The sequence below is a fragment of the Berghia stephanieae genome, chromosome 11, assembly GCF_034508935.2.
Source record: "Berghia stephanieae isolate SIO BIC M18660-M18661 chromosome 11, UCSD_Bste_1.3, whole genome shotgun sequence".
Lineage (NCBI taxonomy): Eukaryota > Metazoa > Mollusca > Gastropoda > Nudibranchia > Aeolidiidae > Berghia > Berghia stephanieae.
The window spans coordinates 2,735,532-2,747,563 of NC_088370.1; the positions used below are offsets into that span (position 1 = coordinate 2,735,532).

The 12,032-nt window shown below is 35.3% G+C and overlaps 1 protein-coding gene across 1 annotated transcript in view; it reads right to left on the minus strand.

The window, feature by feature from the left end:
* The window catches only part of LOC144956266 (uncharacterized), a 42,085-nt gene extending 42,001 nt beyond the window's left edge, over positions 1-84 (minus strand). Inside the window, exon 1 of the mRNA XM_078886727.1 lies at positions 14-84. The gene's annotated coding sequence lies outside the window, so the exon portion shown is untranslated. The remainder of the gene's footprint in view (positions 1-13) is intronic.
* Positions 85-12,032: the final 11,948 nt, after the last annotated feature.

A 12,032-nucleotide genomic window follows, 5' to 3' on the forward strand; every position in this document is an offset into this window, starting at 1 on the left:
AAGAATCACTTACTTTACAATCGCATAAGGTGTCTTAGGCGTCCGCCATTTTCAAACGTCGCTAAGCTTCAATGACGTCAATGCCTAATGTGAGACAAGAAATATAACTGGTTAAAAAATGAGGTTTTCGAGATAATTACTGACTTACTTCCCTTAACGCCATCATAGTCGCTATCATTATCATCGTTGGGACGCCTTCCGTAAGCTCCTCGAGCTAAGGGAAACAACCCAAGTATTCCGACCTCGAGCTAATCCCAAGAAAAAAATAAAACATTAGGATTGTGTTGCACGACCATTGCACTACGAAACGTGCTCAAATTGCTTTACAAAGGGTCCCTGACCAACAGCAATACGTTACATGTAGAAAAACACATAACGCCTGTTAGACGATATTACATTTTTTTTTTCGACAGAGATAACGCTGTTAACGGCGAGGTACTGATTTTCCATCTGAGTACAGTGAGATAACGCGAGTAAAGAGCCTTTTCCAAGGACTCCACTCTGCGCCGAGAGAGGCGAGAACTAGAACCCAGGACAAAGCCGCACACAATGAAAATTGGATAGGGAAATTATCGCTATATGTCGTCACACATCAATCGTCATCACATTAACTCACTCAACCCCAACACCGACTATATCCGTAGTTTACCCGGGTTACTTTTACCCCATGCCTATTTATTATATTTTTATGAGACAAATTATAGGCGTTGTATCAAAGCTAATGTTTTTAGTTTTTACATGTTAATGATAGTTGAATAAAACTATTTAGATCTATGTACATGCTCATTTTTAATACATTTTACCAATTTTGAAAAGTAGCAAAAATCTCTAGGATTGAGTGAGTTAACAAATTTTTATACTTTATCATAAACTAATTGAAAACAACACGAAACTGATATAAGATAGGGGGGGGGGGGGGCAGCGTGGCTCAGTGGTAAGGTCTTGCTTCGTACCCGAAAGGTACCGAGTTCGATCACCCGCCCCACTGCTCTATGTGGCCTTGAGCAAGTCACCTTGCGCGCCCTAGCTCATATTGCGGCGCTGCACTGCGGCTGACGCCTGGGTTATTCCAGTCTTCCCTTGGAATTGACCCTAGAGACAAATTTCCCCTGTTGGGTTTTTTTTTTTTTTTGTTTATTTTTTGTTTTGTTTTGTTTTTTGGGTTGTTTTTTTTTTTTTTTAAATATAGTTGTTTTTTGTTTTGTTTTTTTGTTGTTTTTTTTTTTGGGGGGGGGGGGTTGTTTTTTTTTTAGCATAAACTAACCAGCAGGTATAAAAATCGGGCAATGATATGTTGTTATAATATTTCCATGTCGTCTCTAATCCGGATTTCGCCGATATCCGGACAGGATGGTTGGGGACTATTTTTTCTCTTCTTCTTTTTCTTTATTTCCGGGGGTCCCGATAGCTCAGTTGGTAGAGCACTCGTTTCACACGCAAAGGAAAAGGAACCGAGATTGATCCCGGGTGTCAAGATTATTTTTTTTCTGACCTCCCTGTCCGCCCAGCAGTGAATAATGGGTAGCTGAGTCTGTTAGATTTGGCGGAAAGTACTTTTGCGATAGGTTAGCGTCCTATCCAAAGAATAGCAGGCAATTGCGATATTCCGTTTCACGCTATAGAAACCGAGAAAACTCCGGCTCCATGGGCCCAATGGCTCTGTAGGTCTGCTTTGTTTTTTTATTTGTAAAGTTTATCAGACCTGCCCTGACTTGAACAATTAATTGTTTGTTTTTGTTTTAAAGGGTTTTACTGAGCTTGCAACACATTTAGGTTATATCAGCGCCAGTAAAAAGGAAGAAAATTGGATAGTAAAAAGTTCTAGAATTACAATTAAAGCACCCAAGAAAAGGTAAGACATAGGGGAATTGGTTCAAATAGGAAATAGATGTAGATTCCAAGAGCACACTAGTGCATTAGAGTACTTAGTTAGAGATCACCTTAAAGTCTCATCCAGACACAAGCATAGGTCCCCACTAAGAGGAACACACTCAAATGTTAACAAATCATATACAATATGTATATAAAACATAATACAATGCATAACAGAGAGATGATTTACAAGGAAAAAATATCATCTCCGAGTAATCTCATTCCAAGATAAAGACAGAAAGCAAGTTGGAAAACATAAAGGGGGGTAGAAGACAAAGTAAGTACCTCCCTGCCCACTATGGGAGGTCAGGAACCCCACCCAGCCTGCCCACTATGGGAGGTCAGGAACCACACCCAGTTGAACTTTTTAAAATTCGTAGTTTTTAGGAGATAAAAATAAAAGTCTCTATATCTAATTAACAATGAAGATTTATATTGGGACAGCTTGGCTCAGCGGTACGGTCTTTGCTTCCTACCCGAAAGGTATTGAGTTCGATCACCCGCCGCTGCACTATGTGGCCTTCAGCAAGCCACCTCACCTCGCCTTAGCTCAATTTGCGGCGCTGCACTGCGGCTGACACCTGGGTTATTCCAGTCTTCCCTTGGAATAGACCCTTGAGACAAATTTCCCCAATGGGATTAATAAAGGGAATTTTTATTTATTTATTTTTTATTTTATGTATTAAAAACGTTAAAATACGTAAACTCATGAACTCTCGCATAAACCTTTATTTTCAATAAGAGTTAATGACTTTAAATGTTCATGAAGTTCTGAAAAAGAATTCAATAGTCTGATGTCACGTCTGCAGCAACCAGCAGCTTGGTTGTAAACAAAGAAAATCGGTAATTTTTATTCTTCATGCTGGCTGGAACTTTTTTCACATTTCATGTGATCAGAATGTATAAAAGTCGAAACATAATCAGATTTATCATGTTTTTCTCCTCTGGATACCCTTTTATACTTGTCGGAGAAGTATTTCATAAGGGAATCCGGAATTGTTCCAATAATTTAAAACCAGTTACTAAGTTACTATGAGTCATTACGAGGGAAGTGACGTCGCGACTGTTGAAGCCTATTGGAGACAAAATTCTACGAATTTTTGGAAGCAGCAGTCAGGTCTTGCCCTATGGAATGATTCCACAACCATCTTGTGTCTGTAATCGTGGCCTTCGTAAAGTTATAGCCTGACACTGACCAAAAAATGACGTCAAAATACCAGTCTTTGGCCACAAAAGAAAACAAATCGTGAGTTGTATTCAATAGTTCAACCAATGAAATAACTTGTTTTCATGAGCCTACTAACGACAACTCACCAGACGCTACACAAACCGTAAAAATTTACGTCAAACTGCCAGTCCTTGAGGGTTCTTGTGTCAGGCTATAGATAGTATGCGCTTGGCTAAAAAGCTCATAACATTGCCATCCGGAAGTATAACGGACCAACACACAAAACTGTGTGTATCCATGTTTATAGTCAGGTCAATACAGTTCAGTGAGCATTACTCATAAACGCGGATGGCAAAAAACAATAACAAAGACCTGAGTGGCGTCATCTTCAAACTATCTATATGTTAACGATGGCTACGCTGTAATCCGGACAAAATCCTGGGAACTGAGGTGTTCCGTTTGGAGAGATGTGACGAGCCTGTGTGCATACAGTATACAGTGAATGACGTCATCAGTCGGATGGTGAAAATTTTGGATTATTTTTTCTTCTCATTTTTTGAAAGAATATATGCTCCCCAGAGCATTTTAATCTTTATTTGAAGTAAATCGGGTGATTTTTTATGAAGTTATGGTCAGATGTTTGGGAAAGCTATCCAGCAACTTTTCTCAAATTTCACACCTTTTTAACTTGACTAGCTGTAAAAAATATTTAGAAGTGAAATTAAGCTTTGATATTCCCCGAAGATGTACAAAAAGGGTTGATTTAATCACTTATGACAAGAACTCATTTTTGATCAAAATAGACCGTCTAACTAAACTTGGCAATATCTCAGTTCAAACCTTTTCACCATCCGACTGATTACGTCGGTCCCTGTAATGTATTGTATAATATATAATTATATTTCCGTCCACCACGACATCACAGGATAGTATCGTCTCCTGGGCATTCAACAAAGGAATAATAATATAGATAATCCATCAAACAAGATGTCTGATGTCAACAGGAATCAGCCATGTTGTCACGATGAGCTTAATATTCTTGCCCAAGAATAAAAAACACTGAAGTGCATGAAGCGGGGCCCGAACCCGGGACCTTCCGGGTCACAATGCAATATTTTAACGACTTGGCCTCTTCGCCCCCTATATCACTGTATATTTTAGACGTTAATAATAATAATAATAATAATAATAATAATATAATAATAATAATAATAATAATAATAATAATAATAATAATAATAATAATAATAATAATAATAATAATAAGAAGAAGAATAATAGAACTTTATTGACCATAAATATCGCAATTTGTCATTTAATTACACTTGTTATAACGTTATATGAGAACTATAACATTGAACAGATATTTCACTCTCTCTCTCTCTCTCTCTCTCTCTCTCTCTCTCTCTCTCTCTCTCTCTCTCTCTCTCTACCTCAGTTGACCGAGGTAGACAAGACTGATTTTTTTGGGGGGATGTTTTTTTTCTTCTTGTATTTTTCTTTCTTGCTTTGTCTGACACCTTTCATACACACTTGTTCAGATATTTATATTAATATAGGTGCCTGCTCCTTAATTTCTGAACTCGAACCCAGGACCTTCCGATCTCTTCGCCCCCTATATCACTGTATATTTTAGACGTTAATAATAATAATAATAATAATAATAATAATAATAATAATAATAATAATAATAATAATAATAATAGAACTTTATTGACCATAAATATCGCAATTTGTCATTTAATTACACTTGTTATAACGTTATATGAGAACTATAACATTGAACAGATATTTCACTCTCTCTCTCTCTCTCTCTCTCTCTCTCTCTCTCTCTCTCTCTCTCTCTCTCTCTCTCTCTACCTCAGTTGACCGAGGTAGACAAGACTGATTTTTTTGGGGGGATGTTTTTTTTCTTCTTGTATTTTTCTTTCTTGCTTTGTCTGACACCTTTCATACACACTTGTTCAGATATTTATATTAATATAGGTGCCTGCTCCTTAATTTCTGAACTCGAACCCAGGACCTTCCGATCCGAAACCGAGTGTCATACCACTAGACCACATAGCCGCAAGAGTGGAACATCTGCATTTTGGGGGTCTTGAATTTGACATGATATAACGTTTTGAGAACAAGATTCACAATAATTAATTTTCTTTCCCACAAACAAGTGCAAGATTTAGACGCTAGTCGTCCAATAAAAGTCGGCGTCGGCTGAAATTATTCAATAATTTGCATAAATTAACGAGGAAGAGAAAAAAGAGAGTGAGCGTGTCATAAAGTCAGTCTTCGGTCCCTTGTCCTGGCGAGTGGCGAGGACGGGGCAGCGGCGAGATCACAGATTCGCGGGTCCCTCTTTTCACGGTCGGCACAGCACGGCACGCTGGTCGTCTGGTGACGTCATTGGGTCGACCAGAGAAGACGAGCGGCGGTCTCAGTGCTGTGTCAAATTGCTCATTAGATTTAACTGCATCGCTGTCGTACATTGTCAAAAACCTACATATAAAAACTTGGCCAGAAAACTCGTCCTTCAAATATCGATCGATTTAAATGACCCCCATCATGGCAAACAAAAAAAAAAAATAAAAAAAAATAAAAATAAAAAAAAACCAATTACTTCTTCTTCGCGGAGACCCAGGTTTGTTTTTTTTTGTTTTTTTTTTTGGCCAAGATGAGGGTCATTTAAATCGATCGATATCTGAAGTACGAGTTTTCTGGCCAAGTTTTTAAATATGGGTATTTCCAGAGTACGGCGCAGTTGGACTGAGTTCTCTTCACCCTTTCAGCTTCGATAATAAGATAATGGTGATATAATATATGCTCATAAAAAAAAAAAAAACAAAAAAAAAAAAAACAAACAAAAAAAAAACTTGAGCTTTTATATAGCGCAATATCCACTAAATGTGCTCAAAGCGCTTTACAAGGATCCCCGACCAACAGCAACACGCAACATGTAGAACGAGACATGACGCCTGTTAGGCGAGATTGCAATTTTTATTTTCGACAGAGACAACGCTGTTGACGGCCAGGTACCTACTCATTTTACACCTGAGTACGGTGAGAGAATGTGAGTAAGGGGCCTTCTCCAAGGGCTCAACTATGCGCCGATCAAGGCTCGAACCCTGGACCTTCCTATCCGAAAGCGAGTGTCATACCACTAGACCACATAGCCGCTCAGAACATCCAAATTCTGACCCATCGTGTCACTCCGGTACATATTATTATCATTATTATTATTATTATTATTATTATTATTATTATTATTATTATTATTATTATTATTATTATTATTATTATTATTATTATTATTATTATTATTATTATTATTATATATTATTATTATTATTATTATTATTATTATTATTATTATTATTATTATTATTATTATTATTATTATTATTATTATTATATTATCATTATCATTATCATTATTATTATTATTATCATTATTATTATTATCATTATTATTATTATTATTATTATTATTATTATTATTATTATTATTATTATTATTATTATCATTATCTTATTATTATTCATTATTATCATTATTATTATTATTATTATCATTATTATTATTATTATTATTATTATTATTATTAATTACTATTATTACTATTATTATTATTATTATTATTATTATTATTATATTATTATTATTATTATTATTATTATTATTATTATTATTAATATTATTATTATTATTATTATTATTATTATTATTATTATTATATTATTATTATTATTATTATTATATTAATTATTAATTATTATTATTATTATTATTATTATTATTATTATTATTATTATTATTATATTATTATTATTATTATTATTATTATTATTATTATTATCATTATTATTATTATTATATTATTTCATTATTATTATTATATTATTATTATTATTATTATTATATTATTATTATTATTATTATTATTACTATTATTACTATTATTATTATTATTATTATTATTATATTATTATTATTATTACTATTATTATTATTATTATTATTATTATTATTATCATTATTATTATTATTATTATTATTATTATATTATTATTATTATTATTATTATTATTATTATTATTATTATCATCATCATCATTGTTATTATATTATTATTATTATTATTATTATTATTATATATTATTATTTATTATTATTATTATTATTATTATTATTATTATTATTATTATTATTATTATTATTATTATTATTATTATTATTATTATTATTTGGGATTGGTTTTTTTTTTCTTGTATTTTTCTTTCTTGCTTTGTCTGGCACCTTTCATATACACTTGTTCAATTCATTTTCCTGGGTCCGAGCCCCGTTTGGCGCATATTTGAGTCCTTAGAAAAGGCTCTTTACTCACATTCTCTCACCGTACTTAGATGTAAAATGAGTACCTGGTCGTTGTCTCTGTTCAAAACAAAAAAAAATAATGTATTATCGCCTAACATGCGTCATGTCTCGTTCTTTACGTTACGTGTTGCTGTTGGTCCCAGACCCTTCGTAAAGCGCTTTGAGCACGTTCAGTGGATATTGCGCTATATTAGAAAAGCTCATTCAACAACAACAACCTAACAAAAAAAAAACACACAATAAAAATCCATTCCCTATTACTGACATATTACATAGGGAATGCTCAGTCATATTTATAATAATTATTTTAAGGACAAAGTTCCCAATAAAAGGAAGTTTTTACATTCAATAATATTTTTAGCATTTTAAGTTAGAGCAGTTAAACTGTCCCATGGTTTGGCAATAACATGGAATAAGATAATAAATTAAATGTTTTCTTCCAAACTGACGTGGAATAGCTAGAAAAAATATAGTTTGAGTTCATCTCACTGACATCTATAGATAGTATGCACTTGGCCAAGAAGTTCACAACATTGCCATCCGGAAGTAAAACGGACCAACACACAAACTCTGTGTAACCATGAACTTTTATAGTCTGGTTAATACAGTTTAGTGAGAACAACTCACAAACGCGGATGGCAAAAACAATAACAAAGGCCTAAGTGACGTCATCTGCATACTATCTATAGATAGTCTAAAGTTGACGTCACTCAGGTCTATAAACGTTCCAGGTTACACACAGTTTTGTGTGTTGGTCCGTTGTACTTCCGGATGGCAATGTTGTGAGCTTCTTCGGCAAGCGCATACTATCTATAGATAGTTCGAAGATGACGTCACTCAGGCCTTTGTTATTGTTTTTGCCATCCGCGTTTGTGAGTTGTTCTCACTAAACTGTATTCCAGACTATAAAAGTTCATGGTTACACAGAGTTTGTGTGTTGGTCTGTTATACTTCCGGATGGCAATGTTGTGAACTCCTTGGCCAAGCGCATACTATCTATATTCAATATTTTTAGCATTTTAAGTTAGAGCAGTTAAACTGTCCCATGGTTTGGCAATAATATGGAATAAGATAATAAATGTGTTGGTCTGTTATACTTCCGGATGGCAATGTTGTGAACTCCTTGGCCAAGCGCATACTATCTATATTCAATATTTTTAGCATTTTAAGTTAGAGCAGTTAAACTGTCCCATGGTTTGGCAATAATATGGAATAAGATAATAAATTAAATGTATTCTTCCTAACTGACGTGGAATATCGAGACAAAATATAGTTTAGTTTGAGTTCATCTCAGTGACATCTATAGATAGTATGCGTATGGCTAATAAGCTCACAACATTGCCATCCGGAGGTATAACGGACCAACACATAAAACTATGTGTAAATTGAACGTTTATAGTCTGGTTGATACAGTTTAGTGAGAATAATTACTCATGAACACGGATGACAAAAAAAAACAATAACAATGACACAAGTGACGTCAACTTCGATCTATCTGTCGAGGTACTACACACATAAATAGACTGATTTATCTCAAAGTGAGTGTAATACACTTCAACAGTCGTAACGTCACTTCCCTCGTAATGACGCATGGTAACTTAGTAACTGGCTCTAAACTATCGGAACAATGGTGGACGCCCTTATGAAATATTTCTCCGACGCGCATAAACGCGTATCCAGAAGAGAAAAAAAAACATTATAAATCTGATCATGTTTTGACTTTTACACATTCTGATCCATCACAAGACATATGAAAAGTTCTAGCCAGCATGAAGAACAAAAAGTACAGATTTTCTTTGTTTAGAACCAAGATGGCCGCCATTGATGGGCGATGTGACATCGGACTATTGAATCCAATTGAAGATTAATTTCTACGGCGATTTTTAACCAGTTAACTGCTGTAAGTACTCTAGAAAGACGCGTATAATTTTAAAATGTGGCCAGAAAACTCGTCCTTCAAATTTCGATCGATTTAAATGATCCTCATCTCGGCAAAAACTCTCAAACCTGGGATTTCGAAAAGTCTTCCTTAAGACCCAGGTTTGTGAGTTTTATGTCAAGATGAGGGTCATTAAATCAATCGATATTTGAAGGACGAGTTTTCTGGCCAAATTTTTAAATACAAATTTATTATTTTTTCTACTGAGTAGTACGACAGTTAATAGTTCAAATCATTGCACTGTATTATGCTGTAGTAATGGGAGCGATCAAAAGAAAGTTCGAAGATGACACTCAGGTCTTTTTTATTGTTTTTTGCCATCCGTGTTTATGAGTAATGCTCACTGAACTGTATTAACCTGACTATAAGCGTTCATGGATACACACAGTTTTGTGTGTTGGTCCGTTATACTTCCGGATGGCAATGTTATGAGCTTCTTAGCCAAGCGCACACTATCTATAGATAGTTCGATGATGACACTCAGGTCTTTGTTATTGTTTTTTTTTTGCCATCCGCGTTTATGAGTAATGCTCACTGAACTGTATTAACCTGACTATAAGCGTTCATGGATACACACAGTTTTGTGTGTTGGTCCGTTATACTTCCGGATGGAATGTTATGAGCTTCTTAGCCAAGCGCATACTATCTATATATTCATGTTTTCGTCCAACCAAGTCATCAATCACATGATTTGTTGCTGTCCAACGATTGGATATTTCTTGAGAAATGTAAACACGCTGCTTTGTTTTGATGAAAGTTGTAAACATACCCATGTGTCAAGCTGAACAAAATGACCAATCGTGATGTTTGATTTTCAAAAACTGTGAACACTTTTCACTATGAGGGTCACTTTGAGCACACATTCCAATGTGACCAATGACCTCGAGCACATGGAAATGTAATATAGATCATAGGTCAGGCAGTTTGCCCACATTTTTACCCCACCCGACTCAGGTGGGAGTGAGTATCTCTGAGTACAAGCAAAGACAGATAATATTATAAGATTATAGTAGAAAAAAGGACACTAAACAGGCAACTGGTACTTTATGAAATGGAAATATATTGGTTCCATATGGTTGGATAAGGTAAAGGATGATATCATGAAAGAACTGGGCCTGGAGGAAGATGATGAGCTGAACCGAGATGCATGGAGATGTGGCATTCATTATGGCAACTCTGCAAAATGCGGGATAAGCTGAAAGAAGAAGAAGAAGAAGAAGAAGAAGAAGAAGAAGAAGAGGAAGAGGAAGGAGGAGGAGGAGGAGGAGGAGTAGGAGGAGGAGGAGGATTAGGAGGAGGAGGAGGATTAGGAGGAGGAGGAGGAGGAGGAAGAAGAAGAAAAGAAGAAGGAAGAGGAGTTTAATACAAAGGGTTGTAATAGGATTCAATAGTCTGATGTCACGTCCGCCCAGCAACGAGCAGCTTGGTTATAAACAAAGAAAATCGATACTTTTTATTCTTCATGCTGCTAGAAATTTTTCACATGTCATGTGATCAGAATGTATAAAAGTCAAAACATGATCGGATTTATAATGTTTATCTCCTCTGGAAACACTTTTATGCTCGTTGGAGAAGTATTTTATAAGGGCGTCCGCCATTGTCCCGATAGTTTAGAACCAGTTACTAAGTTACCATGTGTCATTACGAGGGATGTGACGTCACGACTGTTGAAGCCTATTGTAAATGAAATTTGTCTGATTTTGCATTCATATGAACTCGAGAGAGCTTATACATGTAAGAAAAGACATAAATCTAAATGGATTTTTCTTAAAACAACAAATGAATGAATAAATAAAACCAATATAATAATATTGTTTTGTTGACATCGACTAGTTGTCAAATCTATCCCGCCCTTCTTACTTACTTTTTTATCTTGATTTTTTTGTGGCTATGTGGTCTAGTGGTATGACGCTCGCTTTCGGATCGGAAGGTTCTGGGTTCGAGCCTCGCTCGGCGCATAGTTGAGTCCTTGGAGAAGGCTCTTTACTCACATTCTCTCACCGTACTCAGGTGTAAAATGAGTACCTGGCCGTTAACAGCGTTGTCTCTGTCCCAAAAATTTGTAACATCGCCTGGCAGGCGTCATGTCTCGTCCTACATGTTATGAGTTGCTGTTGGCCAGGGACCCCTTGTAAAGCGCTTTGAGCACGTTTAGTGGATATTGCGCTATATAAAAGCTCAAGTTTTTTTGTTTTTTAGTTGTCAAACTCATCCCTCCCATCTTACTTACACCCTTTTTTGTCTTTAATTTTTTGTCTTTCTCAATCCTTTGTTTCAACCCCAGCGGCATCTAGATATTTTTTAATTGAGCTTAAATTGAGCTTTATATAGGGCAATATCCACTAAATGTGCTCAAAGCGCTTTACAAGGGGTCCCTGGTCAATAACAACATTTAACATGTAGGACGGGACATGACGCCTGTTAGGCGATATTACAATTTTTCGGACAAAGACAACGCTGTTAATGGCCAGGTACTCATTTTACACCCGAGTACGGTGAGAGAAAGTGAGTAAAGAGCCTTTTCCAAGGACTCAACTATGCGCCGAGCGCGAGGCTCGAACCCAGGACCTCCCAATCCGAAAGCGAGTGTCATACCACTAGACCACATAGCCGCAGATATAACACTGCGGTACTCTGGAAAAACACATATTTTAAAATTTAGTCAGAAAACTCGTCCTTCAAAT